The sequence below is a fragment of the Scardinius erythrophthalmus genome, assembly GCF_964197995.2.
Source record: "Scardinius erythrophthalmus genome assembly, chromosome: 22".
Taxonomy (NCBI): domain Eukaryota; kingdom Metazoa; phylum Chordata; class Actinopteri; order Cypriniformes; family Leuciscidae; genus Scardinius; species Scardinius erythrophthalmus.
The window spans coordinates 20,937,162-20,963,767 of record NC_138242.1 but is presented as its reverse complement, the minus strand read 5'-3'; the positions used below and the strand labels follow the sequence as shown (position 1 = coordinate 20,963,767).

At 39.4% G+C, this 26,606-nt stretch overlaps 1 protein-coding gene across 1 annotated transcript in view; it reads left to right on the top strand.

Moving 5' to 3' along the window:
* The first annotated feature begins 23,364 nt into the window (after window positions 1–23,364).
* The window catches only part of vipr1b (vasoactive intestinal peptide receptor 1b), a 67,557-nt gene continuing 64,315 nt past the window's right edge, over window positions 23,365–26,606 (top strand). The window contains exon 1 of the mRNA XM_081352467.1: window positions 23,365–23,463. The gene's annotated coding sequence lies outside the window, so the exon portion shown is untranslated. The remainder of the gene's footprint in view (window positions 23,464–26,606) is intronic.

Below are 26,606 nucleotides of genomic sequence, written 5' to 3'. Positions count from 1 at the left end.
ACTGTAGAAAGTTTCACGTACATTACAACATAACAACAATAAATAAAGAAATATATAAATACTTGTTTTTAGATTTTGAAATTACATCTATACACATTTTACCTTCTTCTCAAACACCGAAAGAGGCTTGTATTTGTAAATTTGCATTTGTGAATGAAATCGCTTGTATCTTATTAAATGAGAATTTTGTCATTGTTTTGGAGCACACTAACTTATAGGTGAAAGTAAGGATAACATATTCATACTAAAAGCCAAAAAACGTCAATTTTCATTGGTCATTGCCCCGTCAATTTGAAAACTGCTCCATAAATGTCATGTTTTCTTGTCAGTCAAGGATTTGAGATCATTCAGCGGCTCATATATTTAATCACCAACTTTCATTTTTCATATAGGCCTAGTTTCTGTTTGATATTTGAGGCCACTGGATACTTGGATACGATCTCTGAACAGATAAATGCTGACTTTGTTTTGTAGGATGACAATTGATTTTCTATTGCTGTTTGGTGCAATTGGAAGTGGTCATTAGCCTTGTCCTTGTCGATACAATTGTTGCACCCTATGGTGATGCACCCCTCAATTTCAGTTTTTTATCCTGTAGACAAGAAAAAATATTTAACTCATTTAATAACCTCGGCCAGCCAGCAAGATACAGCCTACCCACCTCTTATCAGAAACAAAGTCAATTACTGAGCTACATGCACACATGTATAATTCACTGCATATCATGATTGTGCACAGCATCATTCAACTCCTTAGACACCCAGAGAATGAGAAATGATCACACATTTTCACAGTCAATAACACAGACATCAAACTGTGCAGATTACAAAAGCTGCAATAATTATTCTCTCTTCACCAAACAGAGGTGGTTATCTAAACTGCCTGGGCTGAAGCTAAGCCTTAAAATAAGGTTAATAAGGTCCCTTATTCACTTAAAAACAAGAGGGGAAAAGATCCACTAGCCTTTGGTCCATTCTTCAATAAATTGATTTCAACATGAAACTATTCATGAAAATTGAGCATATTGTTTCTCAATGCATATTGCTGGTTTTATAAAATAATATATTTTGAATGTTTCAACTCTTTTTGTCTGTACAATTAAAATGTTAGTGGGGTCCAAAACAACATTAAAGCCCACATTGTATGAACATTTTTCATGAAATGAAAATAACTTATTTTGTATTCCGCAGATTAAAGTCAGTCATACAATTTTTGGAATGACATTGCTGCGCAAATGTTGACAGACTTTTCATTTTTGTCTGAACTATACCTTTAAGAAAATATCTTTTGATTAGCTTGAACAATATATCACTATAATGTACTACATTTTTGATCGAACATAGAGGAAGGAGGGGGGATATATGTCACATGCCTGTCCTGTCTTGTGCTGCACATGGGTGTTTTGTTATTTTGGGCCATGTGCTCGTGTTATTGTCTGATCCCTCCCCCTTGTTATCTGATTATTGTTTGAGTTCATCCACCTGTTCCCTCCTGATTAGTTTCCCTTTATTAGTTCCCTCTTGTTTGCAGTCTGTGTCGGTACGTTGTTTAATGTTTCCTGTTCCCTGTGATTCTCCTGAGTATTCTAGTCGGTTATGGTTATGGTTATGGTATTTATTTAGATCTGTTTTTCCCCCTCGTGGGTTTTGTTTTGTGTTTAGTGTCTTTTGTTAATAAATATTTGATTTCTCCAGCGTTTGAGTCCTCACACCTTTTTGTTCACAAGCGATCGTGACAGAACGTACCGACCAAATGAGGACTCAGCGGAGAAGAGAGGCGCAACCAGTCTCCTGTCTGCAATGGGATCGGATTCTTCAATTTAATGAGCTAGTCTCCCTCCGTCAGCAGGGGACGGAGGTAAGAGAGTTCAGCCAGAGGTTCTGTAGTGCAGCTGAGGGGCTGAACCTTGGCGAGGAGGCACTTAAGGATTTATTCAATCATGCACTTGATGAACCGATGGACTGGCTGATCCGAAGAGCATTTGATCGGGTCAGTTTTGTGGCGATGGTAGAAGGTCTTATTCGCCATCGGGGGAGAATTGCCAGGGGTGTAGTCCCGAGTCCGGCGGTCCCGAGTCCGGCGGTCCCGAGTCCGGCGGTCCCGAGTCCGGCGGTCCCAGTTCCGGTGGTCCCAGTTCCGGTGGCTCCAAGACGCAGGAGGAGGAGAAAGGCTCCCTCCGTCCCTGTTCCGGTGGTCCCTGTTCCGGTGGTCCCTGTTCCGGTGGTCCCGAGTCCGGTGGCTCCTAACATGGAGACCATCCCGGTGGTGACTGCCATCCTTGATGCACCGCCCAGGCGTCTTGCTCTGCCCGCACCACCCAGGCGTCTTGCTTTGCCCGCGCCGCCCAGGCGTCTTGCTCTGCCCGCGCCGCCCAGGCGTCCTGCTCTGCCGGCCCCGCCCGAGCTGCTCGCACTGCCTGCGCCACCCCAGCGATCCGTCACGTCTGCCCAGCCAGAGACTTTTCACGTCACGTCTGCCCAGCCAGAGACTGTTCACGTCACGTCTGCCCAGCCAGAGACTGTTCACGTCACGTCTGCCCAGCCAGAGACTGTTCACGTCACGTCTGCCCAGCCAGAGACTGTTCACGTCACGTCTGCCCAGCCAGAGACTGTTCACGTCACGTCTGCCCAGCCAGAGACTGTTCACGTCACGTCTGCCCAGCCAGAGACTGTTCACGTCACGTCTGCCCAGCCAGAGACTGTTCCTGAGCCTGTGTCTTCGGACAAGATGGCCGACGCCGAACCTGTGTCTTCGGACAAGATGGCCGCCGCCGAGACTGTTCACGTCACGTCTGCCGAGCCTGTGTCTTCGGACAAGATGGCCGCCGCCGAGACTGTTCACGTCACGTCTGCCGAGCCTGTGTCTTCGGACAAGATGGCCGCCGCCGAGCCTGTTCACGTCACGCCTGTCGAGCCTGTGTCTTCGGACAAGATGGTCGCCGCCGAGCCTGTTCACGTCACGCCTGCCGAGCCTGTGTCTTCGGACAAGATGGCCGCCGCCGAGCCTGTTCACGTCACGCCTACCGAGCCTGTGTCCCCTGACAAGATGGCCGCCGTCGAGCCGGTGTCTGTTCCTGAGCCTGAGCCGGTGGTGTCTGTTCCTGAGCCTGAGCAGGTGGTGTCTGTTCCTGAGCCTGAGCAGGTGGTGTCTGTTCCTGAGCCTGAGCCGGTGATGTCTGTTCCAGTGCCTGAGCCGGTGGTGCCAGTTCCAGTGCCTGAGCCGGTGGTGCCAGTTCCAGTGCCTGAGCCGGTGGTGCCAGTTCCAGTGCCTGAGCCGGTGGTGTCTGTTCCAGTGCCTGAGCCGGTGGTGTCTGTTCCAGTGCCTGAGCCGGTGGTGCCTGTTCCAGTGCCTGAGCCGGTGGTGCCAGTTCCAGTGCCTGAGCCGGTGGTGCCCGTTCCAGTGCCTGAGCCGGTGGTGCCAGTTCCAGTGCCTGAGCCGGTGGTGCCAGTTCCAGTGCCTGAGCCGGTGGTGCCAGTTCCAGTGCCTGAGCCGGTGGTGCCAGTTCCAGTGCCTGAGCCGGTGGTGCCAGTTCCAGTGCCTGAGCCGGTGGTGCCAGTTCCAGTGCCTGAGCCGGTGGTGCCAGTTCCAGTGGTGCCAGTTCTAGTGCCTGAGCCGTTGGTGCCAATTCCAGTGCCAGTTCCGGTGGTGCCAGTTCCTGTTTCTGAGTCAGTGGTTCCAGTGCCTGAGCCGTTGGTGCCAGTTCCAGTGCCTGAGCCGGTGGTGCCAGTTCCAGTGCCTGAGCCGGTGGTGCCAGTTCCAGTTCCTGAGCCGGTGGTGTCTGTTCCAGTTCCTGAGCCGGTGGTGTCTGTTCCTGAGCCGGTGGTTCCTGTGCCTTGGCCGCCCGAAGGATCGTCTCCGCCCTGGCCGCCCGAGGGAGAGTCTCCGCCCTGGCCGCCCGAGGGAGAGTCTCCGCCCTGGCCACCCGAAGGGTCGTCTCCGCCGTGGCCGCCCGAGGGATCGTCTCCGCCCTGGCCGCCCGAGGGAAAGTCTCCGCCCTGGCCACCGGAAGGGTCGTCTCCGCCCTGGACGCCCGAGGAGAGGTCTCCGCCCTGGCCGCCCGAAGGGTCGTCTCCGCCCTGGCCGCCTGAGGGATCGTCTCCGCCCTGGCCGCCCGAGGGATCGTCTCCGCCCTGGCCGCCCGAGGTAGAGTCTCCGCCCTGGCCACCCGAAGGGTCGTCTCCGCCGTGGCCGCCCGAGGGAGAGTTTCCGCCCTGGCCACCCGAAGGGTCGTCTCCGCCCTGGCCGCCCGAGGAGAGGTCTCCGCCCTGGCCGCCAGATGAACTGTTGTCTCCACTCTGGCCGTCGGCACAGCCTGCTCCGTCCTGGCCTCCCGAATCCTGTGGGCCACTCCGGTGTCACAAACATTTTGTTTCTCCCGTCCCGCCCTGGTCTGTCCCTCCCGTCCCGCCCTGGTCTGTCGTCCGGGTCTTATGGAGCGTCTGGTAGCCGCTCCGTAGGGAGGGGGTAATGTCACATGCCTGTCCTGTCTTGTGCTGCACATGGGTGTTTTGTTATTTTGGGCCATGTGCTCGTGTTATTGTCTGATCCCTCCCCCTTGTTATCTGATTATTGTTTGAGTTCATCCACCTGTTCCCTCCTGATTAGTTTCCCTTTATTAGTTCCCTCTTGTTTGCAGTCTGTGTCGGTACGTTGTTTAATGTTTCCTGTTCCCTGTGATTCTCCTGAGTATTCTAGTCGGTTATGGTTATGGTTATGGTATTTATTTAGATCTGTTTTTCCCCCTCGTGGGTTTTGTTTTGTGTTTAGTGTCTTTTGTTAATAAATATTTGATTTCTCCAGCGTTTGAGTCCTCACACCTTTTTGTTCACAAGCGATCGTGACAATATAGGGATCTTGCATGAAATAGACTACACTAGCTTTCAAAAGTTTGGGCTCATTAAGATTTCATTTTTAAACAGAATGCATACTTTTATTCAGCTAGGAAGAATATTTTATTTTTTAAATTAAAACTAAATTTAAATAGGCTGATGTGTCATGTTTTTGTCTTACCCTGATTCACTATGGTAAGCCTATTATAATTTTTATTTTAGACCTGACGGGATGGTTTTCGTGAGAAATTGCGTACATAGGCCTACGTACTCACCCGTGTGTGTCTTACCAAGTTGCTCCGCCTACTTTGGCGTGTGTATGGTTTGGGAGTGGTATAGGCGAGAAAGGGTGACATGGAGCACGCTCGAAATCAAAACTGGAATCACCTGTATAAAAAAAAAATGCCTGCCTCAAAAAGAGAATTTGACAGAGCTCGTAATAAAATGAAAACCAACATTGGCTTTACTTTTTTGAGAAGTTGAAATGTAAAAGCGTTACTAGCTGCATTGGCCTGCTATCAGTGGCTCAAATCTCCGTTACTAACACCAAAATGAAGTTTTGGAATTGACAAAATTTGGGATGAGATGCGTAAGAAATTAGTCCACACACACAAAAGAGCGTTTGAAGGACAAAAACCTGACAAACGTCTTGAAATACATAATTTGAACAATGTTTTGAGGTGTGATAACCATAGTTTAAGCGGAGTAATTAACTCCGGGAAAAATAATGCTTTGTGTCGTGGCCGCATTACCACATTGTCAATTATTCCTTATAATTTATTGTGAAGTGTTATTTCATTATAGTTGTTTTAGCACTAATCAGCTTGAGATCATTTCTAAACTGGTTATGTATCTCTTAAGCTTAGTAGTGAAAGTTTTATGAGCAGGATGATAATAACCATATTCATCCGCACAGTCACACAGAGCCAAAGCACAACCAAAACAATGTTCTTCCACAAAAAGCATGCAGTTTTGTTTTTAAAGCTGCTAGAGGGCCAAAAGTTACATAGTGTACCTTTAAATTGATCAGAAGCGACAGTAGATGCATTTATAAAGAAAGAATTTACAAAAATTTCTATTTCAAATCAATCCTATTGTTTTGAAATTTCTGCTCATCAAAGAATCCTGAAAAAATGTATCACGTTTTCCACAAAAATATATTAAACCGAATTATTTTCAACATTGATAATAATAAGAATTTATGGAAGCTTGTTTCCGCCACAAAATAAAACATTTTAAAAGATAATTGCGACTTTTTATCTCACAATTGCGAGTTTACATCTCGCAATTCTGACATTATTTCTCAGAATTGCGAGATGTAAAGTCAGAATTGCGTGAAATAAAGTCGGATTCTGCGAGTTTATATCTCGCAATTCTGACAACTTTTCTCAGAATGGTGAGATATAAACTCACAATTGTGAGATATAAAGTCCAATTCTAAGGAAAAAAAAGACGGACTTTTTTTTTTATTTACCTCAGAATAGTTTATATCTCACAATTCTGACTTTATAACACGCAATTGCGACTTTATATCGTGCAATTCTGACTTTATTTCTCCCAATTGCGACTTTATTTCTCAGAATTGCAACTTTATGTCCTGCAATTGCGACTTTATATCTCGCAATTCTGACTTTATATCTCGCAATTGCGACTTTATTTCTTAGAATTGCGACTTTATTTCTCACAATTCTGACTTCATATCTCGCAATTGTGAGAAAAAGTCACAATTCTGACTTGATATATCACAATTGTGAGAAAAAAAAAGTCAGAATTGTGAGATAAAAAGTCGCAATTATTATTATTTATTTATTATTCATTGGCGGAAACAAGCTTCCATAAGAATTCAAATTCGAATGATTTCTGAAGAATCAAGTGCAACAGAAGTCTGGACTGAAGACTGTCAGGTTAGCAGGAATCAAAAAAATATTACAATAGTTTTAGTTTATTGTAATAATATTTGATATTATAGCCTTGGTGAGCACAAGATGCCTTTTTTTTTTTTTTTAAAACCCACAAATTTGTAGTTAAAACAAGCCAAATTGTTAATGTTAGCCAAACTGCTAATTGCTATAAGATTGGGGAACCCTAGCTGTTCCTCAAACTTGCCTGCATTGCATAAGTTTACCCTCTCTGTCCTCAGAGTCTACCTTAGCAAAAAGCCACACTGTTGCTAACATCCTCCCTTCACTTGAATTGTTTTCTGCCTGCTTTTTCTGCCCTAGATATAATCACGCTTACAGCTTCCGTGACTGACAGTGAATTTAAATTCTTATATGTGATACCTCTTTGGTCCCAATTGAGGGTTGGAATATGTTCACTCATACTCTGGTTTTGCATCCTCAGGCTGAGATGCTGAGAAAACGGATGAGAGACTAAACAGACACTTTCCTGCTTCAATGGCTCTGTCACACACGTGATCGGCACTGATGTACAACCACCCGCGGGGTGAATGACAGAAGGTGTGATCCAGCACCACATATGGGGTGAGGCTGTTGAGAGGCTGAGAATTACACATATGTCAGCTATGTTTGCATGGATTTGGTTCTTAGATTTACTTTTTGATAAGCGTGGTGGCTAATATTGAAAACTGTTTATGCTACGTTTATTTGTCTGTGTTTGCTAGAAATTGTTCTCATACACTTAATCCTAGTCAGCAGGTACAGCTAATCCCTTTATGCGTGGAAGCTTGGGAATGAAGTGGGCAGGTGGCAGAAACGGAGACATGCATAAATGCCATCACATCATTCTCTATTCTTCAGCAATCTGACCTTTCCTGTCTGAAGTTGTTTTTGCAGAAAGACAGAAAGCCTGGGGTTTACTACATATATATATATATATATATATATATATATATATATATATATATATATATATATATATATATATATATATATATATATATATATATATATATATATATATATACATATATATATATATATATATATATATATATACATATATATATATATATATATATATATACATATACATATATATATATATACATATACATATATATATATATATATATACATATATATATATATATATACATATATATATATATATATATGTATATACAGACACACACACACACACACACACATACAGGGGTTGGACAATGAAACTGAAAGAGTTTTCTGGTCAATATAGTGCCGGAGGTTTTTTACGTCTTATATATGCGTGGCCTGATAGCCAATCTTTACTGATTTTACATTCCGTCAGTAAGAGCAGAGTGTGAAGGTTGAATTAGCAGAGCAACAGCACAGCCGTACATGTAATATTGCAATCCACACAACATAATGGGAGACATATCAGATTTTGAGGACAAATTGTTGTGCGTCTCACTAGCTCATCTGTGTCCAGGACAGCAAGTCTTTGTGGTGTATCAAGAGCTATGGAATCCAGGGTAATGTCGGCATACCACCACGTAGGACGTAGTCGATGAAAGAGGAAGCTGTCTTAAAGGTAGGGTATGTAGGATTTTTATAAAAAAAATTTTTTTTTAAATTAGTTTAAACTGTTTATATACCAATACATAATTAAAATCTAAGTGCTCTGAAAAAGAGAGTATAAAAATCGAGTGACTGTAGACCTTTTAATCTGCAATAAACACAGCTCATTATTTCCATTTGGGACGAAACAATTGATTGGTTTGGGCGACTGTCACTCACTCTCGCAACCATGGCTACCACCCCTGTTGCTAGATCTGCCCATATGCGCGCGCACCCGTTTGATTTGAGGAGTCGCGGAACCTACGAAGAGCAAAATTATGGCAGAGAAAGAGCATTCAAAATTCAAAGCACCTGCATGCAGTCAGCGAAGGCAAACAAGGCAAAAACTACTTCCTCGGACCCTGGTTGCCCACACTCTTGAACGACCTCCTCTGCTTCGCCCTCGACCCCGGACCTGTCCTCGAACCGATGAAGCGGTACTTGTCTCCAGAGTGTAGTCCTCATTAGAGTCAACAATGTTTTCATCATGGAAACTCGCAAAACACTGTATATGTTATGAATCTTACACGAAATTCACCTTCATCACTGTGTAACTGATGGTAATGGAAAAACGTGTATCAATGCAACCTGTTTTTAGCTTTGCCTTATAAATATAGCTCGTTACCAGGGCCGGCCCTTGGCATAGGCGGAATAGGCAAATGCTAGGGGCGCCACTCATCCATAGGGGCGCCAGAATGAGTGAATGAGTGAATTTTTTTTTTTTTTATTATTATTTTTTTTGCATTTTTTTATATATATAATACTATTTTAAAACCATTAATTCGAAATACTACCAAATAAAGCAAAAAAAAAAAAAAAAAAGTCCGGCTCATCAATCTTCCCCCGCCCATCGAGTGCTTGAAGTGCGTCAGAAACAGAGCGCGCGCGCGATCATTTGTTGGTAATTTGTTGTGTAGCGTGCGCGACGCCGCATCCAATGTAGACAACACTGCTTTTGTTAACACACAGCTCGTAGAAACGGGCCTGGCAGCTCGCGCCAGTTCTACGGTGAAAGTTTCCTGATTGTGACGGATGGCCGAATTTACATGACACATTATAAATGAGCATAGTCTGCGTTAGATACAGTGCCAAAAAGAAGAGGATAAAAGGGGATAAAGACAGAGGTAAAGAAAGTGATGTAGTGAATGAACAATTTATTGCATAGGAGTAAGATCCTATAATTTCATGGCAGTTACAACACCTTAAACTTAATGTTAGCAGTTGTTCTGAGTTCTCCAGAGTCCTCAGACTCTGTGATTTTGTAACAATCATGTCAGTTTTAAGACGCATTTTTTATTATCACTTTTTTATTAATATTTTACTCTACAGTTGTGCAGTTTTTTTTTGGGGGGGGGGATACAGTACAGGCCAAAAGTTTGGAAACATTACTATTTTTTATGTTTTTGAAAAGTTTCTTTTGCTCATCAAGCGTGCATTTATTTGATCAAAAATACATAAAAATTGAAAAAAAAAATTGTGATATATTATTACAATTTAAAATAATTGTTTTTCAATTTATTATACTTTAAATTATCATTTATTTCTGTGATGCAAAGCTGAATTTTCAGCATTATTACTCCAGTCTTCAGTGTCACATGTGACATCCGGTCTATCACATGATCCTTTATATATATATATATATATATATATATATATATGCTAAATCATGAACACAATGATGGGGTGAAATGGGCTGTGATGCATGGGGCACCAGGTAAAATCTTGCCTAGGGCAGCAAATTGGTCAGGGCCGGCCCTGCTCGTTACCTATAAATATATCTTGTTACCGAATCAAACAAAGTATATTTTAAACTTTACCAGTATCGATATGCTAGCTTGATAGTGAGTACTAAAAGAAATCTTATTTGTTTATATTTATAGTGATAAAGTTAGGTATTTTATTACATGTGTTTCTGACATGATGTCACTGCGTGCACTGCGCTCCTTCCTCTCCACTCGTCTCAGGTAAATAAATGCGTCTTCCAGCTGAGCCTGAGCGTTTGGCGTCGCGCGTTCATGTGTTTTGGGGGCGTGGCTTTGGAAGGAGCTCAGAAGGGAGGGGGTGGAGTGAATGGAAATAATGAGCTGTGTTTACAACAGTCGTGAGAGGTCTACAGACACTCGATTTGTATACTTTCTCTTTTGTCTCTCTTACTCTCAGAGTACTTACATTTTAATTATGTATTGGTATATAAAGACAGTTTAAACAAATTTGGAATGTTTTTTTTTTAGAAAAATCCTACCTACCCTGCCTTTAAAGGGATGTCCAGGTACTAACCCGGATTGTATCCAAAAACACATAAAACCACAGCTGCCCAACTCACTGCAGAATTAAATGCGCCCCTTGACTCTCCTGCTTCCACCAAAACTGTTTTTTAGGAGCTCCACCGGGTCCATATTCTTTAGAAATCATTCTAATATGCTAATTTGCTGCTCAATAAACATTTTCTATTTATATCAATATTGAAAACATTGTATTGCTTAATATTTATTGTGGAAATCTTGATTTTTTTTTTTTCAGGATTCTTTGATGAATAGAAAGCATTCATTTGAAAAAATATGTATTTTTAAATAACATTATAAATATCTTTACTTTCATTTTTGATGAATTTAGTGCATCTTAGCTGAATGAAAGTATATTTTTTTCAATAAAAAAAACTTTTTAATAGTTTTCAGAAATGCTTTTTAATATTCTACTGCAACCTGTTTATCAATATTTCCATTTTAGCACCCAAGCCACACATTTCCAGATGCTGGAAGGTTCTTTTTTCTGAGAAAGGCTTCTGTCGTCTGAGGTTGCATTGCTGCTTTTGGCCGACAGTCTGAGGCGTTAATTAACAGAGGATTTTTGCATTATTAATAGTGAACAGTCAGTGAAACGACTTTCATTTCCCCTGTGTGCGATATTGCTACAGGGAAGTTTGTTATTACAGAGATCACTAGACTCATGATTCATCCGATCGCAAACTGCTCTGTGTGCTGAGATATTTTCAATTCCCGCACATTCATATTCACTCTAGCGCCTTGTTTATGAAAACCCTTTTTGTAAAAAAAGTCACCATTTATAGGTGCTTTGAAAAATAAATCACATCTTGCGGTGACGTGAGCGTCACTATCATGGGTTATTGCAGCCCTATTTAATTAACAAGTTGCCCAAGGCCTCTGAAAAGTTCAGCCAAGGATATTATTATGAACATCTCTTGAAAGGAAGTCTCAGACTGACAGAACACATGACATTTAAACCATGCATGCAGTCAGCCTTTAAATACAATTAGGTATTGATGGCCTTGGTTGCTTTTCCCTTAAAGTATTGTTCATTCAGATATTTGCAACTTAATAAAAATAACTATTATTTGACCCTCAGTTTGGGAAAAAATGTGGAAACAGAGGGACAGTAATAAACATCCGTGGAATCCCAGCAGACAAGTGGCATCACTGCGAATAAACATTTAAAATAAGCAACAGTCAGAAATGTTTATTTATGTGACCCTGGACCACAAAACCAGTCACATTGGTCAATTTTCTGAAATTATTTGAATAAAGTCTGAATAAATAAACTTTCCGTTGATGTATGGTTTGTTAGGATAGGACAATATTTGGCCAAGATACAACTATTTGAAAATCTGGAATCTGAAGATGCAAAAAAAAAAAAAATCAAAACATTGAGAAAATCGCCTTCAAAGTTGTCCATTTATGTTCACGATTGTGCTGCATTCACTCACAAAAATAAATGTTTTATATATTTACGGTAGGAAATTTACAAAATATCTTCATGGAACATGATCTTTACTGAATATCCTAATGATTTTTGGCATAAAAGAAAAATCGATAAATTTGACCCATACAATATTGTTGGCTATTGGCACAAATATACTCGTGCTACTTGTGACTGGTTTTGTGGTCCAGGGTCACATATGTCAAAAATATAATCAGAACATTTAAACGTGCAAAGTTATATCTAATCTGTCAAGTCATGTCATGATCAGCTAAAAAATGCTTGGCATTCATGTAAGGAAGGTGTATGGAACATTTGATACTCTCGTATTCTTATTTCTGCATTTGGGATTATGATTATTTGTTAAGAATTGTGGTTATTTTTACCGCCATTATTCACATACCCCAATGCACAGCACAAATGATAAACTCACATACAGTAGGTGTGTTTTCTTTTAAAGGTAGGGTAGGCAATTTTTCATAACCGCTTTTTGTTATTCTGCAACTCTCTTAACATCCTGATAGCTATCAATATTAGAAGTTGTCTAAATACGAAAACATGTACATATCTTCTGTGGACCAAAAAATGTTGTCAACATACAGTGATGTGAATAAGTTTGGACACCCATGCTAAAGTTGCCCAGAAAGAGGAATAAAAAATCATCTTTTGGAAATTGATCTTAATGCCTTAATTTAAAAAAATGAGGAAAAATCCAACCTTTAAGGACACCAATTTTTTTTGTGAATGAATAATGTATCGTAAATAAATAAATGTTCCTCCTTAAAATACAGAGTGCATAAGTTTGGACACCCCTATGTTAAATTCCCATAGAGGCAGGCAGATTTATATTTTTAAAGGCCAGTTATTTCATGGATCCAGGATAATATGCATCCTGATAAAGTTCCCTTGGTCTTTGGAATTAAAATAGCCCCACATCATCACATAGCCTTCACCATACCTAGAGATTGGCATGGTTTTATTTCAGTTAGCCTAATAGCTGGTTTGATTTGCATTGAGAGATGATCTTATGGAAAGTACCCCATGCCAATCTCTAGGTATGGTGAAGGGTGTGTGATGATGTGCGGCTATTTTAACTTTATCAGGATGCATATTATCCTGGATCCATGAAATAACTGGCCTTTAAAAATAAAAATCTGCCTGCCTCTATGGGAATTTAACATAGGGGTGTCCTGACTTATGCACCCTGTATTTTAAGGAAGAACATTTATTTATTTACGATACATTATTCATTCACAAAGAAAATTGGTGTCCTTATAGGTTGGATTTTTCCTCATTTTTTAAATTAAGGCATTAAGTTCAATTTCCAAAAGATGAATTTTTATTCCTCTTTTTAGGCAACTTTAGCATGGGTGTCCAAACTTATTCACATAACTGTATGTATTTCCATACCTCCGCACACCTGGTCGCGCAGACATCACACGTCAGTAAGGCTATGCAGAGTTGTAGACAGACAGTCAAAGAGAGCCAAAAAACAAAGTGCCATTTACAGTTCCTCCTGAACCAAAACAATGAGCTTATGCTGCGTTCACGCCACGCCATAACCGCAATTACGAGATGGCAACCCATGACGTTCATGTCCTTAGATACTTCATAGTTTATTAATGTCGCGCAACATTGTCAACATAAACTCTTCAGTACTAAAAATGTGATGTCTTCTTTACTTCTATGTTTACGAATTTGTGCATGATGTCACAAGCACATGCACACCTTGGTTAGAGTTGAATAGATGTGATTAAAGTGTTTACATTGCCATTCAAGTCTGCATATTTTACTATGATGGTTACTATCATGATTATGAGCTTAATTGCATCAATTTGATTTAAGTATTGTGGTAACATGTAAAGTTTAATCGCAATATTGCCAATTTACTACCAATTTACTACTGCTGTTTTGCCAATATCTTATTACGTTGTTTAATCGCAACTACATAGGTTGTCTCATGAAATGATTTAAGTGTGGTAGTGAGGAACTAGATGTACTCTGCTGGGAATCAAGACACTCATATTCTTGATAAATGGAAACTCCTATCCACATTGACAAAAAGTGTAGTCTTCATTAGCAAAGTGTTTAAAGTCGAACTTTTTAAAAAGTACATTTAGTTCATTTTTTATTCTAAAGTGTTTTATCCTAAAGTGTTTTTTTAAACTACTTTTAGTGCAAAGCGGTTGAATTTCTTTCAATGCTTCTTGGCCGAGTGCCCTGGTTTAATGCAATGTTCGATCTGGGAGCTTTCCAGACTTCTGGACAGAATGTCCATCGCCTCCCCTCTCACTGCTGTCGTAAACTAGCCAATTAATGTAAAAGCTTCAGGGATATCATCAATAACACGCCGACATTTTTAACCAGTGTGTGGCACAGGGACGTTTTTAGTGTTGAACAAGAGACACGAGGCTTTAAAACAGAATCTCTGAAAGTGATAAAAGTAACTGTCTATTACGTAAGGCTTTCAGGCTTCAGATGGCTATTTACTACTGCTGTTTTGTGTGGCCTGAGGTGTTGTGTGTATGTGCATGCACATTGTGACTAGTGACCGTTAGAATCTACGCACTACCAATTGTATGCAAATACAAAGTGTGCTTATATATTAAAATTTTTGAAATTTACAGTAACCAGGCCGGTGCTTTGAACTGGAAAAAACTAGAAGTCAGCATTCTGCATGAGGTACTAGAATCCAGGCTCTATTTTGGCTTAATAAGGCCAAAGAGATAAACCTTGTCCCAATATGGCACACATGACGCAGGTAGTCCATAATGCCCATTAATATGAATTACACATCCTCACAACCCACAGTGCTTATTGTGCAAGTTGCTATTTATCACCTTTGAGAGTTTTGCACATTTGTTCATCAGGAGGAGCTGTTTACTGGAGGCTGAATCTATAAATACAACAGGGGAACCATTTGATGGTTTAGAGTAATTTTAGCTGCTGCAGACGTTATCTAGTAAACAGTCAGTGATATCAGACCTCCCTTTCAGAAATGTGCTTGTATGGCATCTGGGTTTGTGATATGAAGACATGTCTCTAATGCCATCTGTGATGTGATGAGATTTCAAAGGCGGCAAAAGAGAGATGAGCAAAAATAGCAGACAAGCTTCATGGAAATTAAATGTTTTCCCAAATATATTCGTTTTATCTTTTTACTCCAATCCTGCCAAGAGTTTACTCTGCATCATGAGCTTTAATTGATCAGGAACAGAGCTTAGATTTAGAATAACAGGAACATTTGGATGTATACTTTTTTGAACTCAAAAATACATGATGAATCATTTAAATTTACTGTAGCTGTTTCTCATCTGTTTGCATGTAAGGACAAATAATTTGTTGATTTATGCTCATGTCGGTCACCCGTATGACTTTCTTTCTTACGTAAAACTTAAAAGGAAATATTAGATAGACTCTTTACACTCTTTTCACACAATTAAAATGAATGGTTGCTGAAGGCTCAAGGTCAAAAAGGCTATGTGAAGTGACACAGGGCCGGAGTGGGGCCACTTTTCAGCCCTGGAGTTCATGCCCAAGACCGGCCCACTTTTTCCACGGTGGAATTCCAAATTAGCACTTTTTCCAATTTGGATAAATGAAGCAACAGTTCAGTTGTTACTATTGTGTAGTTTGTATTAATACCATAGTTCAACAAATAATGTAAAGGTTAAATAATAATTCACTTAGACTTTATAAGAAGCAATTGCGATTTTATATCACACAATTCAGACTATATCTCGCAATTCTGTATTTCTGACTTCAAAAAAGAAGCAATTGCAACTTTATATCCCGCAGTTCTGACTTTATATCTTGCAATTTCTGACTATAAGAAGCAATCGACTTTAATTCACACAATGCTGACTTTATAACACGCAATTGCGACTTTATATCTCACAATTTTGACCATCTCGCAATGCTGACTTTATAACACGCAATTGCAACTTTATTTCAGGCAATTCTGACAGTTATATCTCGCAATTCTGACTTTATAAAACGCAATTGAGACTTAATATCACGCAATTCTGACCATCTCGCAATGCTGACTTTATAACACGCAATTGCAACTTTATTTCAGGCAATTCTGACTTTATAACACGCAATTGAGACTTTATTTCACGCAATTCTGATGTATTCCGAAATGTAAACTCGCAAGTGTGAGATAAAAAGTCGCAATTATCTTTTAAAACGTTTTATTCTGTGACGCAAACAAGCTTCCATACCTCCTGGCCTCTTCCTCCCAGCCATCCTCCCTGACGCGTACCGTTACGGTAGGGCCGGCCAGGCGCGGTAGGCGCCGGCGATGCCGCGGGCCCGCGGCCGCAGTAGCCTACCTAAAACGTTTTGGAAAAGACTGGCTGTGGACCCAACCAACTCTATAGTAGGGGAGGGGAGAACTCCCTCACATGGTACAACCCATGCAGAGGCTGCGCGCTGCAGTGTCAGAAGGAGGAACGTGTAATGTTACTAACGTGACATTGAAATGTGAAACAAAAAACAAACAAACAAAAAAACAAACAAAAAATCCTCGACCGGCCCAAAAGTGAAGCGGCCCACCGGGAATTCTCCCGATTACCCAATCCGGGCCTGAAGTGACATATCAGACTGGTGTGCCATAATCATATTATTTTAAGCTATTTTAATTAATTATTCGCAATAGTTCTCAAGGCTATTTTTTGCAATTCGATTATGCATTTGTTAATTGATATATATTCAGATGAATTGATTGAGTTTAGTTACACAGTGACATTTGACATTTTTTACCTTAAACCTATTGTGACATGACTTGAAACATTCTATTTGAATATAAGCAAATGTAATGGAAGATTTGAGGGATATGGTGGTGCTTTATTGTTCAGTTCAGTTTGATATCACTCCATATGTAACATGCTCTGAGGCTTTATCAGGTGCAGTCAGCCTGGACAGAAGATACAGATTCATATCTCTCTTCATCGTTTAATCGCTTTGACAGCTAACTTGAGTGATTGCTCAAGGGACTGTGCTCTTTGAAACATGTAAGTCCTATTTTTCCTCCAGCCATTTATAGCTGTTTGGTCTATGACCCTCCCCCTATTAGCTCAAAGACTTTTGTAGCCTATATGTGATGCTGACATATCTCTCAGTCTCTGTCTATATATACAGTATATATACACAAACACATACACACAGACACATACAGAGAGAGAGGTCTCCTTCTGCTTGATTTTGAATTATTAAACCCATAAATGTTTATGGGTTGGTGCTTCTCCTGAGAATGCACTGTAAGATCAAGCCATTTTTGTGAACTTTTTCTGCATTGTTTACACACTACTGTACATAGCAGAGTTGCCAACCATCCCGTATAATACAGAATCATCCTGTAATACAGAATCAAACTTTAAGCACTAATTAGTCACTAAATTAGTTTCATTATCTGTTTTACATACAACTATCAATGTTAATGTTAAATTACATATTAGAATGTAGACGTTGCAAAATGCTCGTGGAACTCAAGACACCTTTTAAGCCATTTGAAAAATCACTAACATTGGCTGTCACTATATATTTACACAGATGCTGCACTTTTATTTTTGGCTGTATTTTTGGAAATGGTGAAAGACTTTCAATTGCTTGAGCATTTCATTGGTTTACATTTTTCACTAAATTTGTTCATTATGTTCATTCAAATATCTAAAATACTAAGAATTTCAAACTGTAAGTCTTTTCTTCCTGAAATATTTATGTACTGTCATTCTCCACTGTTATAATTTGCCTAAGCAGAAGATAAACTGACATGCGTGTAATGGTCTGTGACACTTAAATATGACATTAGTATTTATTTCTTTTTTACAGCAGATGCAATGGAGTCATACATAAGCAAGTGATGGGATTTAAAATGCATTTTAGCACATCATAGCTGCAGGCTGTCTGTGTAGCATTTTATTTCTGTTTACTTTATGGTAAATTATCACCTGACATAATTGCTTTTCTTAATTCTCAGATGGAATATGTCATTAAGACGCTGAGAGAGTCCCTTAATTTTCCTCTGCTGTAGATGGCAACTAATAGAGTGATGTAAGTCTTTCATTTGTTTGATCATTTATTTGTATTACTATATGTTAATTTCACATGGAATGCCTTGAAAGACTGATCAGCACTTAGACACATGCCAATGGTGGAAGAGCACAACAGACATTTAAGACTCTCTGCCAAGGACCACAATCAAATGGAGGCCAAGGAACGTAGACGGTGCTGTTTAATAAACACAAGTGCTGGATACATGTGACCTTCAAACAGCTGATTCACGTGCGCACATTCTCGTGATTTGGCGGAACAGCTTGAGGAGAGCACAGACCACCTGTGTTTATGGGGCTTGTGCTGTCCCTGCAATAACCTGAGATATACTGCCTTAAATAGTCTGATGAAACACTGGAAAACATGCTTACACAATGTCGAACTTACCGAGGATGTCATTTCCTGTAGATGAATCCATTTGTAAATACTGTAATAAATCAGGTCCCCCAACATGATAACTGATTTTGAGACCCTCCACCCCATTTAAAGGGGTCATATAATGGTACATGCACTTTTACAAGCTGATTGTACTGAAATGTGTGTTGGCAGTGCCTGTACACAACCATCATAAAATGATAAAAATCCATCCAGTGGTTTTTTTTAAATCTTCTTATACGTTTCCTCCCTCTCTCAAATCAAGCTGTTCGATTTTGTGACGTCACAAAATCGACGCCCCTCCCACGATGGTTGATTGACAGCAGCGTTTCAACACAGACCCGCCCTCGCGCCCTCGTGAGCGAGCTGTCAATCATAGCATAGTCATTGTTGATACTGGAGCACTGTCTATGAGCAGAATGGCGTCTAAGCGATTGTGGTGTTCTGTTCTTGGGTGTAATAACGAACACAGCAGTCATTTTGATGTTCCTAAATCCGAACCGCTGAAGGCGCAGTGGCTGAGTTTGTTTTCGAAGGGAATATTCCCCACGATCAACGTCAATGCTTTCATGTTTGCGCTAATCATTTCACACACCAGACTGCTTTACAAACGAGGATCAGTAAAAAGCTGATTATTTGCTAAGAAGCTGCTCCTGAAAAAAGGATTAGTACCAACTATTCGTGTTCCTGCTGCACCTCCAGAAGAACTGAAGTGAGTGTAACGTTTTATTAACCTTTATATTAATCTTTATATTAATCTTTGCAAATCGCTTGCTGCACGCTTCACAATGAATGCGGCTATTTTTACACTCAGGTACATTACGGCATGTTTTCTATGTACAACGTTCTCAATATAATTCATAATCCCACGTTTATAATGAACGACGCGTTATGGTTATTGTGTTATTGTGTTACAAACGGTGTACGCACAGAACAGAGGGGCGGGGTGAGCAAAGCTCATTATCATTTAAAGACACATGCACTTGAACAGAGTGCTGAAAACAGAGCTGTTTTTGACCAGGTAAAATGAGTGTTTTCTTATAATACTAATGAGAATTTTTAATTAAAGTATATTACAAACTTTTAATTTAGACCCTAAAGAATCATATTAGCTTGTACAAAAATGACATTATATGACCCCTTTAATAGTCTAGATCACTAGAAATGAATATTCTGTCCCTCATGCATGTCCTGTATGAATTTCTTCTGTGGAACCCAAAAGAAAACATGTTGAAAAATGTCCATAGAATGACATCCAATATTGTTTTAGACCCTATTGACTTTAATTGTAAAGACAGTATTTACATTTACATTTATGCATTTGCCAGACACTTTTATCCAAAGCGACTTACATTGCATTTCAAGGTTCACATTTTACATTCTCATGAGTTCTCAGTTCTTGCTTTCCCTGGGAATCGAATCCATGACCTTGGCGTTGCAAGCGCAATGGTCTACTGTTTGAGTACACTGTAAAAAAAAAGTTGCTGTTTTAAATTTTTAAGTACAATCAACTTGGATGTTTAAAGTCCCCCTGTAGTCAATTTTATCCCTTAAAACTCATCTTTGATCACCAAAATTACATATTTAAACGTTTTTCCCAATTCTTCATGCCTTAAAATGGCTTGAATGTAACTCTACAGCCTTTCCTCATTTAGTATACGTGGTTCTATGAATATGCAAATTAGCCCCGCCTCTACTCACTCACCCCCGGCTCCAAGATGAACTCGTAGACGATCACACGTTGACCTGTGGTGCGTTTCCCGAAAGCATCGTTGGCCAACTATGGTCGCAAGTTCCGTCGTTACCAATAGAGTTCAATGGGCATTGCAATGAACTTGCGACCATAGTTGGCCAACGATGCTTTCGGGAAACGCACCCCTGATTGGTTATAAGTTTGTGATGTCAGAAACACTAACGATTTCAAACCGCGTTTTTGAGACTGTCTTTAAGACAGTTTTAAGGAGAAAATACACCACATAGACATATAAACAACATTACAAGTTGGATTTTCATCACAGGGGGACTTTAAGTAATTTCAACTTAAATTACATTAAACTGACTTAAAAAAATTGTTGATTCTTGTATAACATGTAAAAAAGATGAAAAGTGCTTAACTTATTTTGACAAGTTAAAGCAATGTAAAAACATGTTGTCATTACAGTATATGAACTGTCTATTTAATATCTGCAAACACTTTATTTAGATGGTCCCCCAAGAGACATTCTTTTGACTATAATTGACTTTGCAAGTACATGCCAAATTATTCTTCTAACCCAAACCTACTTATACTCATCTAATTCTGTAATGATAGTTAGCTGACATGTACACTCTAGGTACAACATTACTATAGTCAACAGAATGTCTAAAGGGGACCATCAAAATAAAGTGTAACCTAAAACAGTTTCATAAACATTCTTCAAAATATCTTCTTTTGTGTTCTGCAATAATGACTAAATGGTCTTGTTTAATACTTAAAGCCATGGAGAGTGTGCTTTTAGAGCAAGCGATGACTGACCCTGGCATGAATCATCCTTTATAGGCTTTGCAAAAATACTAAGTGACTAGTAAATTTCTGAGGCTATACTATAATTGACTCTTGTGGGGGTCCCTGTGGAGTCAAGCAGTGAAAGAACGCAGTGGTGGGTGCAGTGACTCTTTCATGTTGGCAGTGTAAGAGCTTGGCACAATCTCTGATAATACTGAGCAAAGGCAGACACACACAAGGACACTTCAATGCTGTTTTATTTATTCCTGAGAGTAAGATTAAAGTGTCCTGGCAAATATCACAAAGCTAATTTGGATTGTCGTGTGCATATTGTGTCAGATTGTACCAATAAATCCAGAGTCTGTTTGACCTAATAAAAAGGTTTAATACAACTGGAGAAACTCCTGACGGCTTGATGGAATTCACTCTTCTCTAAAAATCTCTAATCTCTTTAAAAGCTTCTCCTGGCCAAAGATATTAGTATGAGTCATATTTAATGTAAATTTTCCAGCAGCATCAAAACTCAGGGTAAACGTGTCAAATACGAGAGAGGAGAAAATATTTTTAGGCTTCCAAACTCAAAGGTAACACATGACAGAATCAGATGCTTATTTCATGGAAGATATAATGCATGCATGTTGTTGATGTTCAACCTTTTGATCCCACATAGGTTTTGGTCTTTCATTTATATGCTGATTTCTGTCCTGAGTGAAATTGAAATTGAAATTGTATTTAAATAACTCTCCAGGTCTGCAGCGAGAGATAAAAAGTGATTGATTGGTTATGAGCGACGACAAATTAAATGTTATTTTGTCCATAGTGTAACGTAAACATGGATAATTCTTTTTTGAGCTTTTTGTTCATTTTGTCATATCACCTTTTTCTTTTATTTACATTTATATGAGTTGTGGAAGTTGCCTGTTTTAATTAATGAATGGTATAATACCAAATTGTGCTTCTTTTGTCTAATCTGAGTAAACTGCATTTCATTGCATAGGAAATGAAAATGAAATTTTTAATATCAGTCCAGGGAACAAATGATGGGATTTTAATTGTCTTCATCCCAATGAAGTCAAACACAGTCTCAAAAGCTGCCAAATATGTCCAAATGCTAAGTTAGAAAAAGTAAGACTTAAACCTAAAGGGATAGTTCACCCAATCACTTTTTTTTGGATCCCATTGACTTTCACTGTATGAAAAATGTATTTTGTCGTACGGGTGACACGAATGACATGAGGGTGAGTAAATGATTACAGAATTTTCCTTTCTGGGTAAAACAACACTTGTTTCACAATGCAAAAACTGCTTTTTCACTTTCAAATATTAATTTGTTTGGAAGTTAAAAATAATCATCAAAGTCAAAGGCCGAATGATTTTGTATTCCTTTGAGAATATGCTCATACGGAGTTTACAAAGCCTAAGGCCTGATGTCAAAAGGCGTGTGAAATCTTTCCTCTTGTCAAGTCTCTTGTTCCCTTAGACAGTGATTTCATTTTAGTGTTGCAAATGACTAAGTTGTGTGCAGGCACAGGCACACTGACTTTATTTAGCCTGGAGGGGCTAACTGTTCACAGTCAGAGCTGGAATGGGTATAAAGCCATTGAAGGCTTCAATCAAATAGGGCTTTTAGTAGAAATTCATTTTACTGAACAAGCTGAATCCTTTCATTGTTCTTTTATCCACTTGTCTTAATCCATTTTCTGCACACTCCTATGTGGAAACATCCTTTTATTGGATGAAATAGAAAAATAACATTTTGTTTAGAGAAACTGAGTGTTCTAAGGTTAATTGAGTTTACTTTGACTCAATGTGAGACCCATGTGATTTTTTTTTTTTTAAAGAACGGAAAATGCACCATGCATCTCACAGAGTGTTAACCCTCTCAGTTGTGTTCGAACAAGAAACGTGTCATATTCACATACTGAGGCACGGGACTTCTAATCAGCACAGAAATAATTCTAGTTTTTCTCATCGGTTTTGTTTCTCCCTTTTATATCTTTTACAAATTGTTGTGTGGGGTTGTGATCACAGAGGAACAAATGAGACAGGGAGTTGTTCAATGGGAGGCTCTGACCTCATTCTACATGATAATTCAGATTAATGAACATCATCTTCAGCATTTCTTGGTATAAAATTGTGAAATGTAGACTTTTTTGCACTACTCATGGTAAGAGCATTTGCATCTATTTTGTGCATCTATTTTGTGCTCTGGGTGTTATCATGAACAGGAAAGCATGCATTTATATTCAACAGCATCTATTAACAATAACAGTGCTGAACAGTTCAAAATGCTTCTCATTGGAATTGTAAATTTTGCTTCAGGCTCATGAAGAAAAGTTTGCTGAAAAATCCATCACAAGGTATAAAATCTCTCAGTAAAGAAAGGACAATCATTTGTTTCCCTGACAACATCGAGTTTACACGCATAGGTTTAGTTACCTATGATCACGCGCGTGAACTCGACAATCGATTACTATGGGCTTCAACCGAAAACAGGAAGAAAATACAGGTATGTGCGCTGGCTTAAATAACATCATTTTTATTAATATCTTTCACATCTACTGCAGTCAGATTCACTCGTGAAGGAATCACTCACATTAGCTGTGCACTTGTAATGACACATCAAGGATGTTAAGAGGCTAAAAGCAGGTTTAAAAATTGCCCCATTGAAGTCAACGGTGCAAAATTTAAAAAGAGGATAACACGGTGTTGGCAACACCGATTTTTGTCGTTGTTCTCTGTATTGACAGCACTCCAATTTTACAAAAAAATGAGCTCAATGTTAAAATTGACCGGAGTTCTCCTTTAAAAGGTTAGTTCACCAAAAAATTAAAATTCTGTCAGTAATTCCTCACCCTCATGTTGTTCCAACCCCGTAAGACTTTCGTTCATCTTCGGAACACAATTTAAGATATTTTTGATGAAATCTGAGTGCTGGATCACTCCTCCTGCAGGCTTATGTACACTTTAACTTGCTGGCCCAGAAAATGTATTAAAGACATTGTTAATATAGTCCAAGTGACTCCAGTGGCTCAATCTTAAGTTTATAAAGCGACGAGAATACTTTTTGTGCGCAACAACAAACAAAAATAGTCTTTTTACGTAGTGTAATAGCGTAGCGCGTCTGTGTTTCACGTCACCACGTATCACACATGACCAGAGTCGCCCAATAGTGAGCCTACGTGGTGACGTGCAACACAGACGCGCTACGCTTAAACACTACGTAAAAAGACTCCAGGTCCAGAGAGAAGGAAATGAAAAGTGGAATAAAGTCGTTATTTTTGTTTGTTTTTGCGAACAAAAAGTATTCTCGTCGCTTTATAAACTTAAGATTGAGCCGCTGGAGTCACTTGGACTATATTAACAATGTCTTTAATACATTTTCTGGGCCAGCAAGTTAAAGTGTCCATAAGCCTGTGGAGGAGTAAGCCAGCTCTCAGATTTCATCAAAAATCTCTTAAATTGTGTTCCGAAGATGAACGAAAGTCTTACGGGGTTGGGACAACATGAGGGTGAGTTCAATTTAAGACATTTAAGTAGCGTTATATACATGTATTGAGACAAAACAATGAAACTAACATATTTTAAGAAATGTCAGTGCAAGTTGCCTTTAGTTAAAACAGCTCAAACATGCATTTTATTCTGGGACTATTTTATGCCTTGTTTGTGAAACCGAGAGCTAAAGGTGGTTAATCCACAGCCTAATCTCTAGAATTATATCCAGATATATAAAAATTGTTGTACCGCAAGTGTGTGATCCCATCCCATGCCAGTAAAGCTTTTTAAAGAGCACTTATATTTAGAATTAAGAACCTAGCATGCTTTCAAAATCAAAATTCCTCAAAAACTACTGCCTGTCATCTTGAAGTAGTCCCTCAGTCGATTTCAGACCTTTCAGGATTAAAGCCTTTTAAGATTTATTGGGTCTTAGTAAATCTTTTAAGTCTTGCTGCCAGTATCGCAGCATTACACTGTCACTTTGTCAGTTCTCATGAATGCGGCTCCAATGGCACTGGCTTTCTCGGGCAAGACTATAGTTTTTATTATTATTCTTCTTATTATTAAAGTGGCCTGTTAGATTTACAGCACTCTGTGTGCTAATCTTAGCTTTGCTAGTTAGATTCAATGGATTTTTGAAGTCAATAGTTGCAAAACACTGAGGTGTATTTTTAGGTTACGGAAGTACTGAAATATTGAGTCAATAAGTAACCCACTGCAGTCGAGTTTCATGTTGGCAAACAATTTGTATTTGGTTTTACATGCATCCTGTCAAGTTTACACTTTAGGAATAGAAAAGAAGGATTTCAAAACGCATTTGGCCAAGAACAAGAGGGAGCCGTATCATGTGCCCTGGGATCCCAACACCAGGTGGTAGAACATTAATGTGGGTTAGTCCTGACACAGATGCTCTAACCTTTAACATGGCTACGCACAGAGAGGAGAAATAAAGGCTCTGTCTGCTTCAGGGCTTTGTAGTTTAATTAGCCTCATATAAATAGAGTGTTTAGGAGTGTGGTCTGTGACCATGCTGTCCCTGTACCCTTGAAAAACTCAATATGCTGCAGTACGCCAGCTATGGGGTCCTGCTCTCATGCAGACAGGATAATGACCTCTGGGAGGATGTGTCGCTTTTTTTGAAAGTCAAAAGCAGATGTCACTTCTGTTCCGAAGTGATGCTGGGAAGCGAATAGATGGATGGTAAATGACTGCAATCCACAATTATTTAACAGCTACTTCAAAGACACGTTGCCAAAAAATAGCCTGGAGATCTTTTATGAATTCTTTTTTTTTTGTGTGAGTGTGTGTGTGTGTGTATAGAAATAAAATAGATGCACCCATGATGACACCTGAACTTATTTACTAGTCATTTCTTGGGAAAGGTGTAGGATATTGTTAACACTGCGTTATCCTTCTCTTGGTGTTACAGTCTCAACATGGAATAAAATCATTCTCACTTCTGACCTCATCCATCACTTCAAAAAAGGACTGATGTGTTACCAGATGACCTCAAACCAGGATGAGATATATTCTGAATCACAAACCTTGCATGAGATATAACCCATACATCTGCTTTGGATTGATATCAAATAACAAGATTCACAGGTGTGTTGGCACACCGCACACCTGGTTAATATTCATGTTTATCATCTCAACAAACAAAAGGTTTCATGCAGGTTAAGAATAACCAAAACAATTTTCCCACACACTATTCCCACAATACATTGCCATTTGGAAGAAAATTTCTGCAAAAATAACAAGTATATGGCTTATCCGACTCAACAACTGACAAGACCTTTTTCCCAGTGGGAAAAATCCAGTCCTGTCCTACATATTTATCTCATTGAAAATATTGTTTCACATGGAAATATAGATATTACAGAAGTAACTTGGACTGCAAATGCCATTTCATGTTGACTTTAAAGTGTAAAATCTTTGGAATAGTATTGGAATATTGCAGTATTTATTATAAACGATTTATCCATGTACATCTTTTTTTTTTTCATGTGCCCTCAAAATCTTTAACTTATACCCTTCCGGTGCGAGGGCGGGACAACCTGTCACTCACATGAGATCACAGCAATAGCAAACCGAAGCCGTTTCACTCGTCTATACATCACATAGGAACGAAAAGGCCATTGCAACTTCTGTTTC